The sequence below is a fragment of the Passer domesticus genome, chromosome 15, assembly GCF_036417665.1.
Source record: "Passer domesticus isolate bPasDom1 chromosome 15, bPasDom1.hap1, whole genome shotgun sequence".
Lineage (NCBI taxonomy): Eukaryota > Metazoa > Chordata > Aves > Passeriformes > Passeridae > Passer > Passer domesticus.
This window is the reverse complement of record NC_087488.1, coordinates 1214053-1230865: the sequence shown is the minus strand read 5'-3', so window position 1 is coordinate 1230865 and position 16813 is coordinate 1214053. Positions and strand designations below refer to the sequence as shown.

Below are 16813 nucleotides of genomic sequence, written 5' to 3'. Positions count from 1 at the left end.
CATCTGGGGCAAAGCATTTGGGACACAAAGGCAGCGGAAAGAGAGGCAAGTTTGCAATTCCCCCCTGCTTTGGGACTGAATTTTGCAGCTGGTTGAAATTTTTCTCATTTCAAAACACTAGTGGACATCTTTCATGAAAACCCAGAATTTGGCCAAGGAAAGACACAAAATGTGAGAAAACTACAGAAAACTCAATGCTTTTTTTCTGTGTTGTCCAGCCAGCTCCACTCATGAGACATCATAAGAGTTTGAACAGCTGAACCCCAGCCTGAGTGGACAGACAAATGGATGCATGTGTAGAGTATTTTCCATCATTTTGCTCTTGGTAACCAAAATCCACATAAATAAAATTGACTGCATCAGACAGGAAAACACGTTCCTTAGGTGAAATAGGATCAAGCAAAGAGCATTTTGCCTGCCCAACAGGGCACAGCTCAGTGCTGGGATGTGGGAATATTCTTCCTGGTGAGGAGCTGAGCCTCTAAGAAGGGGCAAGACCTACTTAGAGTGATCCCTGTCATAGTGTGACCTGGTCTTGCTCTCCTTGTTCTCCTGATGCTCTCTGGTACACAGTACAACTTCTGTCCATGCTACCATGCAGATCCCAGTGGATCTTAGTAGTGGCTTCAGCTGTCAGAGAGCAGTGATGGTGCCTCTGCCAGCCCGTGCTCTTCAGGCTTCTATGGTTAATAATATGAACAAGTTGTACTTTGCCACCTGTGGACATGGTATGAAGCAACTATAGCCTGCTACCACTCCTCAGGTGTGGTAACGTGTCCAACCAACCACATCTTGTCCATCCAACCAGTGCCGCATCCTCTGTCCCATGCCCTTGGTACTGCAGCACTCTGTCCATCACCCCTTACCCAAGCATGGTATTTTACTTGGCACTTTACAACCCTCACAAGACTCGTTAACATCCTAAATTTTGCTTCCTAAGCAAAGCACAGCCTCTGCAAATCCTGCCCCTCCTCCTGTCCTTCCAGTCTCAACCAGGGCTCTTTCACTCACTCAGGCTCCTTCCAGAGGGGCTGTAGGACCAGAGCAGGCACGCTTTTCCCACTCATGACCATGTCAAACAAGTGTTTGTGGAATTTAGCTGCTCCAAGCTCCTCTTGTCCTTGCAAAGCTGTGAGAAATGTGCTGTTCTTCAATAAGCCTAGTGTATTTCTACCAGCCTTAGGGGCACTTATTACATCAGCATTAATTACCTGTCATTCATTCATTTGTTCATGTAGTCCTTCATCCAACCTATCTCCTTGTTCATCTTTACAAGGGCACAATTCACTGGTTGAACACATGCTCCCCATGTGCACAGGATATGCAGCACCTGTGTGGGGTCTGGGGGCATAGGGAGGCAGGGGCTCAGTTCAGCAGGGCCTGAGGAGCAGGGAGACATCTTCCCCCCCTCGGCTGTGGGGGGGAACATGAGGAAACCATTAATCGATGGGCTGGCCCGAGCCGTGTTTTCCTAAGGAAGAGCTGAAGACAGGGAACAGCTGGGGTCAGCAGGGCACCATCTGGAGAAACCCGTCAGCTCCCTCCTGCTGGGCTTTTCCCACCTCAGTGGCAACGGAGAGGATGAGGCAGGAGAGAAGAGGGGTCCCCAGCAGCACCCTGCTGCAGCCCCGGCCCTGCACGTGCCCCAGCTGGCCCGGAGGCATCGCTGTGGTTGTTGCCAGTAGCCCAGGAGTCATGGCACAAAGGGAGCATCCACCCAGGAATGCAGCTGCCATCAGAGCCATGCTGGTACCCCCGTGCCTTGGGCTCGGCACCCTTGTGCAGAAATCAATGATTTCTGTGCATGGGACAGGATCAGACACTCAGCATCCATCAAAGCTGATCCTCTATTTACGCCGCCACTGTGAGACTCCATAAACAAACAATGTTTTCGTCTTGGACAAGAAGCTCTACCCCAAAATCTTGGAGAATCAGCCTCTCCACTGTCAAAATAAACACCACACACTGCTTCCCTCCCGCACACCCATACAATGGGAAACCATCAGCTGTGCAGGAGCAGAGAGAGGTGAAGATGGCTGATCCTGGAGGATTCCCTGTCCGAGAGCAGACAGCAGCCAGCTCAGACACACACAGTCACCAGCTGACCCCCGGGCTGGCCACAGTGGAGATCATGGTCCTGTTCACAGCACAGGGAGTGAGGAGATGAAGCAGGGGCAGAGCAAACCCAGCTCAGCACATTTGAGGAGTCTAAAAGTGCCTGGGTTGGGTCTCTCCCTGGCACTGACATCCCCACAAAGACTTCTGCAGCAGCAGTGGTTGAAGCCAGGTGCTGCATCCTGTCTGTCCCCTCCTGTTCCCTGCCTGTGTCCTGCCAGACAGATGACAGTGGGAGCAAGTAATCTCCAATGCTTAAAGCTCCAGGACTGTGCTGTGGGTCACTAACCTGACCTCAGGGCCATTTGTGGCTTTTGGTATGTGGTGACTCTTGAGTGTCCCTTCCCAGCCCTGCTGGCCACCCATGCTGTGATCCCCGTGGTCTGGGACAGAGCTGGCCCTACTCAGGTCACTGTCCTGGGAGCCCTGGGTGCTCCCTGTGCTGGGGCAGCTGGGGCAGCTCATCCATCAGGAAACCCAGCAGACCACAACAGGCTCTAGCTGGCCTCTTGAGCCAGAAATGAGATGGCTTTGGCCAGCACACACATACAGACTGTCCCTTTTCCCGAAAAACCAGATGGCACTTGGAGCTGGGGGTGAGGCAGGGTGGCCAAAGTGGGTCCTTGGAGTGGCCAGACAGTGCTGCCCCCACAGCAGCAAGGCTCTCTCATTCCTGTGCCCTGCCTAAATCTGAGCCGCTGGCAGCAGCCCCCAGGATGCTGGTCCCCACCTCCACCTCCATCCCCATCCCTATCCCTTGCTCCTCACTTCCTGAGCAATCCCTTCCTGTCAGCCTGCTGGCTGTAGGGGGAAATTCCTGCTCCTGACTGTTATGCAAAATTAGCTCTCAGGGAACGCCTGGTGAAATCGTGGGGCCTTCGTCTGCTCCGGGTGCTTTCAGACTTTTCCCTGGCATCCAGTGGGATGGCCATAAATCTCTGCTACTGCCTCCAAGTCGAACATTTCCTCCGAGCCCCATTATTAATTTTCTGAAAGACCCCATAAACCCCCAGATGGAAAAATATGGAGATATTTGCACATGTGCTGTAAAACACATTGCCCATCTATTTCAAATGGATGTGGCAATATATAAAACATACTTAGGGCATGAGCCAGGTTTCACGGTATTTAAACAAGGCAGCATGATGTAATTGGAATTTACAGTGTAAGAGCAGATTGAAGCTGGGCCATGGGTGCGTACCATATATCTTGGATCTCCTGAAGATTTGGCCTGCTATAGAATGAAAAATACCTTTTGTACTTGTCACCTATTTTAAGTGGATGAACAGCTTTTTTCACAAAATATAATGGTTGGAAAATATTAATTTTTTTTCCATCTGAATTTCAGAGCCTCTCTGGAGAGGAGAGATCCACCCTGTTCCTTGTAAAGAGTGTGATTCCTAGGGATGCAGGTGTCTCAGGGCTTTGTTTCCCTCATCCCCCAGCCCAGATGGCTCCTATTCCTGAGAAGCACACTGTCACTACTTCTCCCACCACATGGTCTTGATGGTGGCAGTGAGGACTTCAGAGACCCCACGGTGTGGGGTGGGTATGAAAACCTGCTTCCCATAGCCAGTGTCCAAGCCCAGACTGGATCAGTCTCCAACCATCCTAGTCCTGTGGAAAGTATCCGTCTATGGCAGGGGTTGGAAAGGGACATTCTTTAAGGGCTCTTCCAACTCAAACCATTCTAGGATTCCCTGGAGCAGGAGAGGGTGGTCAGCCTCTGACACTGCTCTTGACTGCTGGGAAGAGCTCCTGGTGCTCCAGGGGCTGCTGGCAGGGGCACAGGCAGGAGCTGCTACAGGAGAGAGCAGCCAGTGAAAGAGGTGTCACCATCAGGTCCCCCAAAAAAGCTGTGGTGAAGCCTTTCAGGTGCCTCCACCTCCCACCAGTGATGGCAGTATCAGGGCAAGAGGTGGGAACCACCCCACAGCTGGGCAGTGGGAGGATGATGGGAGAGTAGGGGATGTTTAGGGACCACCCTGCCCCCATCACCAGTGCAAGCACCCCTCTGCCACCCAACCCAGGACAGGGGGCAGATGGGCACAGCAAGGCTCCTCCCAGCAAGGTCCTGATCTCTCCCTTCTCTGACCCCCATAGTACTTGGCGATGTTGGGAATTTTGGGGAGGTGTGGGTTGCTAAGGGGCTGCAGACACCTCACTCTGCCTGCTGCTCCTTGATGCTGACCCAGCTGGGAGAGACCCACTGGCACAGACTGGAGTCTGCACCTTGGCATAGGAATATGGTGTCCTGTGGTTAGGGCAGGGACATGGTTATGGGCCCTGTCCGAGAGACAGGGTACCCTATGGTCTGGAAATCCCCCTCAGTTCCTCCAGTCAAAGGGAAAGTCAAAAAAGGGAAAGCTAAAAGACACTAAAGCATAAAAATTTGAATTTTACTCATAGATGAGCTGGTGTCTCCATCCTAGCCAGTGCCACTGGTGGCCTGATCAGCAGCCCAAGCATTCCAGGGTGCTGCAGGGCACTGGGGTGGCTGTGGGCACTCAAAGGGGTCCTAGGGAACTCATCTGCAAGCTGAGGACAGCGAGGAGGAGCCAGGAGCCTCAGCACAGAGTCCCCTGTGCCTGCCAGCTTCAGGCAGGGCTGGTGCATCTGGTCTGCCCAAACTCATTGTCCCTCTCTCCACCCCCATTTGAGCATTCAGAAAGTTTGGATGAAAAACTTTTGAAAAATTAATAAATCAAGTCCTTCCTTTCCGGCGGGAGGAAAACCCCTCCAAAAAATGTCAGTTAGAAATAATCCAAGTGATTTGTTTGGAAAATTTTGAAGTGCAGGTCCTCCTGAGAGCCAGAACGGTCTCTTGGCCTTGCTCTGCAGAGCGAGGAACCAGGAGCCAAGCCCCTTCTCCAGGGCAGGAAGCCTGGATGCTCTCACAGCCATGACTCAGGCTGGAGCCCAAAGGAGCTGCAGGCCACCTGCAGCCCAGACAGGACTGGGATCACATGAGCCCACCTGGAGCTTCCCCAGGGCTTTCCAAATGCAGGGATTCAGCTTCAGGGAGCTGGGCCAGATGCTGAGGAGAGTGACAGTCAGCTGGCTCAGCTTAAGAAAACTGGCTTTTTCAGAGGGTAAAACCAGTTGGATTGGGGATTTCCTAACCAACTCTTGACAACCATGGAGCTGGGCATGGATCAAACACGGGACTGGTGTATGCTACATGCTGGTGTGGAAACCAGGCTACTGCTCCTCAGCAGCCCCTGAGCTGTCATCCCATGGGATCCTTTCCTGCTCCAAATCCAGACAGAATTCCTGCTCATGAATGAGCTGAACTGCTCTGCAGAAGCATGTGAGCAGCCATTAGCTGGACAGCACTTGTGGTTTCTCAAGATCTCCTCTGTCATGTTCTGAAGGACTCTTACTGCCAGACAGAAGGTCTCTGAGGGTTTCTCGTGAGCTTCAAGTGTGTACAGTACAGCAGAAACTGCTCAGCAAGGTTGTGTGTGTGCATTCCCAGCCCCCAGACCTCTTGGAGACCCAGATATCTCAGCGGATGTTGAGAATGAAAGCTCTCTGAAAGCTGGCAGCCTTTCCATCATTGCCACAAGGGAGGCACCTGGAACTTCCCAGGCTGGGGAGCTTGGACCTCACCAGGCCAAAGCATCAATCTCACCCGTTGAATCGTTGGCTTTCTGCTAATAATGGGATGTGTCCTGCAAAGGGCTTTGTGCTGAGAGCTGGCAGAGGTGTTTCGCTCCTTGGGTGCTCTGGAGCCAGTGGCAGGTCTCTCAAGTGGGTTAAATGATGTAGAGCTGCATTCTACCACCCTCACTGCCTCTTAATGGCACATTTCTCTGGGTGAGCTCCTTCAGGCCTGCTGTGGCCATACACAGGTTGTGATCAGGTCCTTCTCTAGGCTGACGGCAGTGGTCATCCAGTATTTTGCTCTTCAACTCAAAAGGGAACAAGAAGGGAACAATATGAGCTTTTCTTGGCAAGAGGAGGAGAAAGCAAATGGTTTCAGTCCCATGGCTTTACCTAGAGTCTAGAAACCACCCTTCTACCACAGGATGGGTAGGATTGTAAGAGGCTGGGAGCATTCAAATCCAGACAAAGCAGCTCTGACAAAATGAAGCTGGAGGTGATGGCTCAGGAGGGGATAGTATGGATAACAGGAGATAAGCACAGCGCTAGCAATTCTGTCTGAAGAGATTGCAGAGGTGGCAGCTCTAGTCCCTCAGAGGCCCATGAAGCCCTTGCCTGTGTGGCACACGGTGGGCACTGGCACAACAGGCCTGACTAGCACATTAGCAAGAGTCAGGGAGCTTGATCGAGAAACCACGTTTCTGTATATCTGGGTCATCCTTTCACATTCTCACTGCCCTCCTTCATCTTTCTCTCATTAATCTCTCTCGCCTTTGACCTCTCCCCTCCTCCCACCAAACTTTCTCTTTTCCCAAGTTTCTTGCTGGTTGGCTGCTCATTCTCCCAATCCTGTCAGAGATGATAAATCACCTCTACAGATGAGCGTCATGAACATACCAGACTCATCCTTCTTTTGACCTCCTCAGCTCTGAGTCACTTCCAGGTGGTAAGAACTGGACCAAATTACTCTGGAGATGGGATAACCAGTCAACTCATTGAAGCAGGAACTGGTCCATCTCCCTTTATTCCTCCAGTCACAAATCCTGTCCTTGCCAGTCCTACATATGTAGTGAAGACTGCACGTCCCTCTGACCATCATGCTGTGCATCCAGCTGGGGCACCTCATGATGAAGAGATGCCCATGTAGACGTACCCCTCTCTTTCTCTTGATCTCCCTCACCTTGCTCCTCCCTTTCCCTTCCCCCAACACACATCTGCTCACATAGTTCCAGAAAATTTGTTTCATATCACCATTGAGTCGTTTATTTCTTTCCAGAGAGTTAAAAGCCTGTCTCCCTTGATTTAGTGAGTCAAGAGTGCCTAGGAGGGAGCGGAGAGAAGAAAAGAATGAAATAAATAAAATAATGAGAAAAAGGTCTTGGGAACATCTGGAGTTGCTCTTAAGCAAGACGCAATATTCTTGGCCAGATGTTGAATGACTGGCTTCTACTTGGGAAACATCAACATGTCAGATATTGAAATCCCACCCGACACCCTCTTCCTTAGCTTCCTTCCCCTCTTCCTTGTCCTGTTCTGCTTGTGCTGCCCACATCATCCCGCTGGGATGGCACCAAGAAGAAGAGATAGTTTGTCTGGGACCTCGATGGGTGTCACTGTGAGGCACCAATGGACCAAGTTTGTCACTTTGAAAACCACTGGTTCACCACGCGGAGGACTGTGGAGAGGCTAGGTGAGATTACAGTCGTGCTGCTTGCACTGGATGAAGCAGAGCCAGGCAGTGGAGGAGGCATCTTCAAAGGTTCCAAGGAGCTGGGAACAGGGCTTCAGCAGGCAAAGCCATCTGGGATCTCTGGCAGCAAAGCTTTGCTGGAGATGCAAAGAAAGACTTTCAGTCCTTTGGTGAGCACAGCTGAGAAGACAGCTGCCAGCGAGGTGGGGAGGGCCCCAGCACGCTGGGGTCCATGGAGCTGCTTCCCTGGAGAAAAGAGGTCCCGGACACACCAGTCATTCTGACTCACCAGCTTCAGTGCAAACGACTGTGGGGATTTATAGCAGCTTCAGAGCTGCCTGGGGGAGCAGGGAGAGCGGGTTAACAAGAGCTGGTGTAGCCAGGGGGGTGACATCCATCCTGAGCCGGACACGCTCCATGTCCCACACCACAGCTGGAGCTGTCACACCTCATGGGTGCAGCTGGCACAGCTGTCTGAGCACTCAGCTCCTGGGGGTGCCCCTCTGCAGCACCGTGGATGTGGTCCATCAGTCCCACCCTGTGGTGCCCATCCATTACTTGAGCTGGCACATCCAGCAGCACCACACAGAGGTACTTGGGAGTTAAATATTCCTTCTGCCCACCACTGGTGTATAAATCATTAGCCACAATGTGAAAAAGCAGAATGGGGAGTTGATCAGAGGAAAATCCCCCCTGGCTGCTCAGAAGGAGGACTGGCACCTCAGGACAAGAGCAGTGCTGGGTGGCACCTGCCATGCCAGGCCAGTTCCTTCTCCATGCTGGGTGTCCTGCAGAGGCTGAGGTCCATCCAGCTGTGCCTGACCCAGCCTCTGGCCTCAGCTCCCAGTGCTGTTACTTCAGGGCCAACCCATGGCTTCATCTAACTTGCTGCTCTTCTGTATCCTACAATCCAGGGCTCTGCTGGTCCAGGGCAGTCACCATGGCCAGAACCACAGAACCATCCTCCTCCCTCATTCATATCGTCATGAGAATTAATAAGGAAAGAGAAGCTGTGGCTGCCCCATCCATGGAAGTATTCAGCCTGGGCTGGACAAGGCTCTGAGCAATCTGATTTAGTGAAGGTGTCCCTTGCCCATCACAGGGGGTGGAACTACACGACCTTTAGGGTCCCTTCAATTTAAACCATTCTATGATTCTGCTGTCAGTCCAGCCCTGGTGCTGTCTAAAGGCTTGTAATTGGCTTTCTGTTCATTATGGTGGGTATCAGGAACCCAGGGTTTATGACCAGCTGTATGGAGGTTTTGGGAGCTGGAATCTATCCTCATGCCTCAGCATTGTCCAGGTACTATCAGGAGCCCTCCAGGGCTCATAGGAGGCCTCCCACACATCAGAGATTACATTTGATGCAGGATGACCACCAATGTCTTCTTTCTGAGCTGAACCAGGTTAAAAAGAGACCTGCCTCCCCTTCCAGTGAGAGTGAGAAAAGGAGAATGGAGAAGTTAAGGACAGATGATCCAACCCTCCCATCACCAAAATCTACCTGCATGTGTCACCTCAGGCAGGAAAAACTCCTGCTTGGAGAGGGGTCGTTTTGGGTGCTGCTCTCCCCAGCTTCCTGCTAGCTGGAGCGTACCAAAGCTCACTCAGGCCCTTATTAATGCTTGAAGAAACTGAGTAACCATGGGCAGAAGGATCATCTTCTGCCTCTTCAGAGCAGGGACAGGCGGCACCTTAGCCAGCAGACCAAGGCACATGTCTGGGTCTGCCTAAAGCCTTCCCTGTACTTGTTTATTTTTCCTGGACCAAAAAGTAATAGCTGAAAGGTTGAAAGCACAGTCACAGTCCACTCTTGGGACCTGTGCATCTCCCCATGGTCCATAGCCCCCAGTACCCTGCACAGACAGCATTGCAGCAAGATACACAGTCCTGCCATCTCTGCTGGTCCCAGCCCTGCAGGCCCCAGGCTGGGCTCCACATGGTCAGGACAGTGGGGATCTGCTGAGGAGGTGTCAGCTCTCCCAGCTGGTCAGTACAGGCCTGCAGCAGAAGGGCTTGGTCCTTGCCATGGCCTGGTGCACCAGCAGGGAAGGTCTGGGGGAAAACAGATGGCTACTGCTCAGGGGTCACCTTCTCCAGGTGCCCAGAGCCTTCAGACCCCTGTGAGAGCAAAGCTTTGTTCTTCTTCCTGCTGTGTGTGGGGACATTTATGGTTCTTAATCCATGGAAGGGTAACCAGGATATGATCTGTATGGAAACAGAAGCAACTCCAGGGAGTAAATCAAGCCCTGGTCCCCTTTCTGGAGGACCACCCTCCCCAGACTGCCTGGGAAAGCCTCTGACCCTCTAACCCCACAGAGGGATGGGATTAGGGGGTCCAGCCCATGGGGTTCCCTCTCCCTTGGAGCAAGCTTCCCTCCAGAGGTGAAGGCGACGTGGAGTGGGGTGACAGAGAGCCAAACCAGCGAGATCCCCCGTGAAACCCCCACGGGGTGTCCCCGTGCCCCCCGGGCAGCAGGGCTGGGTGCGGGCTGGCAGGGCAGCGCCGTGCCCGGGCTCAGGTGGCCGCAGCGGGGGCGTGGGGCCAGGCCCGTGCTAATGACAACCAGGTGAGCGGGTGGCGATAAGCCCCCAGGAATGCGGCGGCGGCGGCAGCTGCCGGCCCGCGAGTTGCTCAGCCCTTGGATGGGCCAATTAAGTAAATAGAAAATTTAGAGCACGGGATCAAAGCCCAAGCGCGCGTGCTTTATTTATATGGAAAAGGTCAGATTATATTGGCAGATGTGTTAAAGGAGAGAGAAGAAAAAAACCTTACAAAAACATTGGCCCTGATTTGAGGTTTCCTGATGGGTGGGACGGGGTTTTTTCTTTCTTTTCGGGCCACGGGTATGTTGGAGTGCTGGCAGCGTGCTGGGGGCAGCTGGCAAGGGCACATCTGCGCTCACTGCCCCTGCCCACCCACCTCCTGAACCCTCTGCCAGCAACACAAACCCCAGCAACACGGTCCCTCTGGCTCAGACCACCACCTTATACTCAGTGGTCCCCCAGGTGATGCAGAGTTAGTCTCCAAAGTGGACCTGCTGGGTTCTGCCCAGTTCTGCCCAGTGCTTCACCCCCCTATTGCCCCCAGCAGCTCCATCAGTCCTGGACTCTGCACTCCCAGGTGATGCCCATCCCCCCAGTGCCAACCTGGATGTCCCTGGCAGTCACTGTCTATCCCAGGTCACTGTCCCACCACTGCTCTGCTGCCTTTTTGGTTTTCCCATCTTGCAGAGTTGGGAAGCCCACCTGTGTGATGTTCCCCCAGCGACAGCAGAGTGCCTGGCATCGCCTTGCTCTGCACATCCTGCTCCTGGGGGATAGGGAGGACTCCAGCAATGAGCTTGGGGACATTCCCACTGCCCTCAGCACTGCCAGCAGTGCTTTGGAGCTGATGGTGAGGCTGGGGCTGGAATGGGTCCCCTCGGATTGCACTCCAAATCACCATCTTCCCACTGGTGCTTGTCCGGCCCCCCGACACGGCAAAAGGGGGCAAAACATCACCTCTGTTAGCACTTCAAAACTGCGGAAGGATGCCAGCTTCAGCATCCCGCGTCCCCAGGCTTTGCTCTGCTTCCCAGAAGGAGCGTGGGGGTCCCAGATGAAGAAACTGAGGCCGGAGGGTGTGGGGGGAGAGAGGCAATGTGGTGCAAGCAGTGGAGAGCGGCAGCATCCAGCAGCAAGGTGGGGAGGTGGCAGGAGGGACCTGTGATGGGGGAATAGAGGAATGTGTTCGCCCGGGCAGGAAATTGTTGGGCTCGGAAAGCGCGGGACCCGCCTGCTAAGAAAACAAGCGGAGGCCGAAAGGCAGCGGGGGCGCAGCGGCGGCGGGGGGGCAGGAAGGGCTCGGGGGCAGGAATGCCGGCTCTGCTCCCGCTCGGGCAGGTGTGCTGCACCCTCTGCGGGACTCGCTGCCGGACCCACTGCCGGCCACGGCAAAGCTGCGCTTCAGCCGTGGGACCCTCGTGTCTTCTGCACGTGCAGCAGAGCAGCAGCCCCAGAAGTGCAGTCAGCTCATCTTCTATTCTTGGCCTGACTATGCCTCAGTTTCTCCAGCTTTAAAATGACCCTGTGCATCAGCCACAGGCAGTGGCAAGATCCATCCTGGGGTTGCTGGGGTGGGCACAAGGTGCCTGTGGGGTTGGGAGCTGCAGGGTTTTGCTGAGCCAGCCCTGGACCTCACTCAGGGCCATGACCAAGGGAGCACCTGCTCTCCCATGTTATGGGAAGGAAAGCCACCTGTCTGTCTCTGTCACCTCTGATCACCCTCCCAGGTCTTCTCACCCTGCCCACTGGGTGCCACCGAGGTGAGCAGAGCCCAGAGGGGTTGGAGCAGGTCAGACTGGGAGCAGAGGGAAAAGCTGGGGATGGTCCTGCTGAAAAGGGATGGTGCAAGGGGGTAAAGCCAGAGTGGTGTCTAGGGACAAGGGGTCCCTCATGTTAGCATCTGCCACTCCCCAGTCCCCCACGGGACTGTCACCACCCCGGCCACCTACCCCAGCTTGTCTGCACCAGGGGCTGCTCAGTGCTGTCCTTGGGAGGAACATGTCTGAGTGGTCTCTGCTCCCTCTAAGGGACAGCATGGCACAAAATGCCACCTGGATCACGCCACTGCTTGGAAACTCCACTGCTCTGTAATAAATATCTGGCAGGAGTGTCTATGGCTTTATCTGCAACAGATCAGGTTGGAGCAAAACCTTCTTAGACAGCATCTGGAAGTGGTTTAACCCTCACCAAGGTTTGCATGAAATACCAATTTTCCACCCCTTTCATTTAGTTTATTGAAATTACGAGGGAAAAGTCCCCCTCCTCCCTTCTCCTGCTCCCCCTACCCCTGGGTTCTCCTCTGGGCTCAAGCTTCTCACAGCTCTTCTGGACAAGCAGAGGACATCATGGAGCTGTATGTCCAGCCGGGATCACCTCCCCATGCTGTGCCAGGCAGTGGGGCTGTGCCAGCACAGTGTCATCGGAGGGGCCTGGGAGGAAGAACATGGTGCCAGCCCACAGGCAGGGTCCAGGCAGGGTCCAGGCAGGATGCAGGCAGCAGCAGGAGCAGGATGGTGTGTGGGAAGCCCATGGTGGCCAACACTGAGATCGCTGGAGCAAGGGTGGGTGCAGCATGCCAAAGCAATAAACTGAGGGAAGGGCACAGCTCATCACATGGGAGCTGGGCGGGAGCTGTGCAGAGAAGCTGGTGACACCATGAGGGGCTCTGCCAGGCTGTTACCAGTGCTGAGGTTTCAGAGGAGGGATGTTTTAACCAAATCTGTTGTCTTCACCCCGGACTCCATCGTGCTGAGCTACAGGGCCTCGCTGCAGAGCACAGACATGACCTGCTGAGGAACCATCACAACAGTGGAAAATCAGCCAAATTTTGAACTCAGCTTCAGACTGCTGCAGCAGCTGCTAGGGTCCATAGCCTCTCCCAGAACTTTCCTTTGTCACTGGAGACAGAGGGACAGAAAGGGAGAACTTTAGGAAGGGCAGCGTCAGCTTTGCCACAGGCTCTGCCTGCCAGGAGCTGCCAGCCAGGTCGCGAGGGGCCCGGAGGGGCCAGCTCGCACAGTGCCATGCTCACGGGATCTGAGCAGGTGTTTCCAGGATGGAGCTGGCACAGCGGATTTGGGGACAGATTTCCGTGTGTTTGCCCATGTGAGGCGGGGGCTGTGGAGGCACTGTGCCACTCCTGGCACAGGGCAGCAGCAGTGTGCTGTCCCAGGGGAGGACTGGCAGGGTTCAGGGAACTGGCTCTCTTCCCACTGTGGGGACAAGGGGCAGGGGTCAGGAACATGCCAGGCCCCTGGCCAGGGCGGGTGTACTGAAAATCCAGGAGCTGCACTGCCTCAGGGAGAGACTTGGGTACTAAAATAAATCCCAGGCTGGAAGCACATCCCAGACCTTGCCTGGCGGGAGGCGATGAGGGCAGATGTCCAGCTGCCTGCAGCTCTTACTGGCACAGATCCATCACAACGTGAGGACAGTCCTTGCAAGCTCTGCCTTGGACATCTGAAGAGCACGGGGAGTGTCTGGAGGCAGCACCAACCCAGGCTGCCTTACACAGCCTGGTCGTCCCCCTCGAGGAGTGCTGTGGGGGATTTTGAGGCTGCTTGTCCCTTCACTGCGTCCTGGGGTGGAAGTGGACAGCACAGCACGGCACAGCACGGCATGGCACGGCACAGCTCTGTGGCAGGGCTGCACCCCGGCTGTGCCACAGCTCCCATGAGACTCCAGCATGGATAGGACTGTGCAATGCCACCTTGCGATGCCCCCACAATGCTGCTGCCAAGGCAGAACATCACTTCCTGCCACTCCTGCCCCTGCAAAAGGGGGATGGAGGAAGAGGGGCCCAGTGTGCACATCATTAGGGTGCAGTGAGGGGAAAGGGGGAACTTTATCTCCCTCATGACCCAGAGACCTGCTCCTCTCCTGCACGGTGGGGACTTTAGGGCTGCTCCTCTCCAGCACAGCCCCCAAACTCTGCTCCCCACCCTCCTGCCTCACTGCCCCCCATGACAGGCTGGAAGGGCGTTTGTTTTCTTCTGGCATTGGTCCATGCAGATCCCAGCTGCCAGGCGGGGAGGGGAGGTGAGGTGAAGCCAAAAGCTGTAGAATCAGCATGTGAAGCTCAAGGCATAGCTGTCCTTGATCCTGTTCTTCTCCTCCCACCCCTGTCCCCAGAGGGCTCTGCCTTCCCCCTGTGCCACGAGCAGAGCAAAGCAGTGGATGTGCTCACCTGCAGCAGCCGCAGGCTCGGGAGCTACAGCAAAGCCCCTCTGCTCTGGAGACAAAGGGAGGGCTGCTGGAGGCCCCAGAAGCCTTCTCAAACCCAGGCACCCCCCAGCATGGTGCTGCCTCAACATCCAGCTGTGTCCTCACCCAGATCCAGCCCCGCAAGGGGTGGGCACAGGCTGGGACATCATTCCTAAGGGTGAGATCCCAGTGCCTGTCCTGGGCTCTGTGCTGGCTGCTGTGACCACAGGAAATATCCATCACTGCTGCAGGTGTCAGCGGGATGGCACCCAATTCCCACTTGTGAGGGGGGGAAGCAGAACCTTTAGGGACACCAGGAAAACCCATGTCCCAGTTGGGGGGGGCAGGGAGGGACAGGCTGTAAGAAGAGCCAGCTCCCCACACAGCTGGATTTCAGCTCCTCACAGTGCATCTCGAGGGGCCTGCCTGCACATCACAGCTGGGGAAACTGAGGCTTGGCAGGTGGAAACCTGCCCCAGCCTGGCCTCAGCAAGGTGCTGCCAGCATACCCCTGAGCATCTGGGGGTGTCCATCCCTGTGGCATGCCAGCGTGGAAGTGGGATGTGGCAGTTCTCTACACACAAGCAACCCCTCTGGGGTTACTTGCATGCACTCAGTGATGACTCCATTCCCCAGAGACAGAGCCAGCAAATGCATCCAGGGCAAACAGCTTCTCTCCTCCACCCCTGACTTCTCCATCCTGCAAACCCCTGGGGTGTCCCAGGGCCCAAAGCCTCCTCCTTGCAGAGACTTGCACCTATTTAATTAGAGGTGTGAAATGATCTCATTAAACCCGTGCTGGGCTCTTAGTCCAAACTGCTCCCACAGCACATGAACGGCTTGATTCCACTCTGCTTCATCCTTTTCTTTTTCATTTTTTTTCCTTTCTTTTTTGGCTTGGTTTCCAAAGCACTCAAAGTTCCTGTACTCATGGTATGTGCAGGTATGTCTCTGTGTCCAGCTCTGCAACAGTCACCAGCCAATTTCAGATGGAATCAGTGAAAGGATGGAGAGTTCAGGGTTGCTCCATCCCCACGCACTCTCTAATAAGGTGGGAGATGCTGCACCCCCAGCCCTGTTTTCACTGGATGCAGCAGGAGCCACAGAGAGCCAGACGGAGAAGGAGCTTTTGAGATACAAATCCTAAAGCCAGGGTTCACTGCCATTAAACTTAATTGCTCTTTCCTACTGGAAATTTTGCCTTGATGCTGCTGAGGCTGATTCACTGCAGGAGTCATTTTGACTGAAACATCAGTTTTAAAACAGTCTTCTGATCTAATAATCACAGAATCTCCTGAGTCGGAAGGGATCCATCAGGATCATCCAATCCAACTCCTGGCCCTGCACAGACACCCCAACAATCCCACCCTGGGCATCCCTGGCAGCGCTGTCCAAACACTCCTGGAGCTCTGGCAGCCTCGGGGCTGTGCCCATTCCCTGGGGAGCCTGGGCAGTGCCCAGCACCCTCTGGGGGATGAACCTTTCCTGATCTCCACATAAGCTTCCCTGACACAGCTCCAATAACACCAGCTGAGGAAAAGGAAAGGAAGAGCTGAGCAGTGTGAAACTTTTCCAGGGCACTGCTCAGGAGCTGAGTCAGGGCATAGAGTTCACACCATCTTACCCAGCTAGCATTAATCCCTACAGATTAATATTAAACCTTGCCAATAAATCAGCGGTGGGGGTGCTTTCTAGACCTGTCAGACAGAGGGATGGCATTGCATGGGGATGAAGGCAACCTGACTACAGCTGGAAAGACTGTGTGCCCTGCCCTGCTGCAGTGGAACCAAGCAGGGGCTACCTGGCACAACTGACTGGCAGCAGAGGTTCCACGGAGTCCTGGAGGTGCTGACCCATCCCAGTCCTTGTCCTTTTGCCACTGCCCTCCAGCACAGTCCCTTCACACCCTCCTCACTCCTGCTCCCTGCTCAGGCCCTCACTCCCCCCTTTCTTGGCCGGTGTTTGCCAGCACAGGTGCACTCCAGTCCCCCCCACCACTGCCCTTTTTTTAATTAGACGATAAAGAAAGCGTCCTTTTGAAGCAGGTAGGGGATTCCTCGCATCCCTGGCATTGCTGGGCTGCCTGACTGTAACCCTATTCCAGTTAAAAGCTTTCTGTGCCCGTCCACGGCCCCACACCTGCAGCCAGATGCTCACGAGCTGCCCTCTCGGCCACTCGTGCAATTACCCAACGTGATGATTAACTGAGGCAGCACAGGAGGGATGGGGACATCCCCCTTCCAGCTGCCACTGCCTTCACTCGTGGTGGGGGCAGGCGGGTCCCCCACCCTGGGCAGCCCAGCATGCGCTGCTGCCTCTGGAGAGATCTGCTGGTGATGGGTGCTGGGGGGACCTGGGACTCAGAGAAATTGTCCCCTCCCCATCTCAGGAACTGGCTGCTGCGGGCAGAGAGATGTTTGGCACAGAGCCCGAAACTGGGCTGGCATCTCTGCTCTTCCCAGCCTGGTGGGTGACTAGGGGAGAGAAACCCAAGCGATGGGGCTTGGAGTCCTGTTCTGGGCAGGTCTCTGCTCCCTGGCCTCGGGCGGCCTGGAGTCCTCGGGCGGATGAAGCGGATGCTCCCGCACCCAGCGCAGTCACTCCTGATGCACATTGTCCCTGCAGCCCGTGGCGTGTCCCTCAGCAGCCCCC

At 54.8% G+C, this 16813-nt stretch overlaps 1 long non-coding RNA gene across 1 annotated transcript in view; it reads right to left on the bottom strand.

Annotated features, from left to right (window-relative positions):
• Window positions 1–11123: 11123 nt before the first annotated feature.
• LOC135281452 (uncharacterized) overlaps window positions 11124–16813 on the bottom strand; it is a 77220-nt gene continuing 71530 nt past the window's right edge. Inside the window, exon 3 of the long non-coding RNA XR_010348091.1 lies at window positions 11124–12855. This is a non-coding gene — a long non-coding RNA (uncharacterized LOC135281452). The remainder of the gene's footprint in view (window positions 12856–16813) is intronic.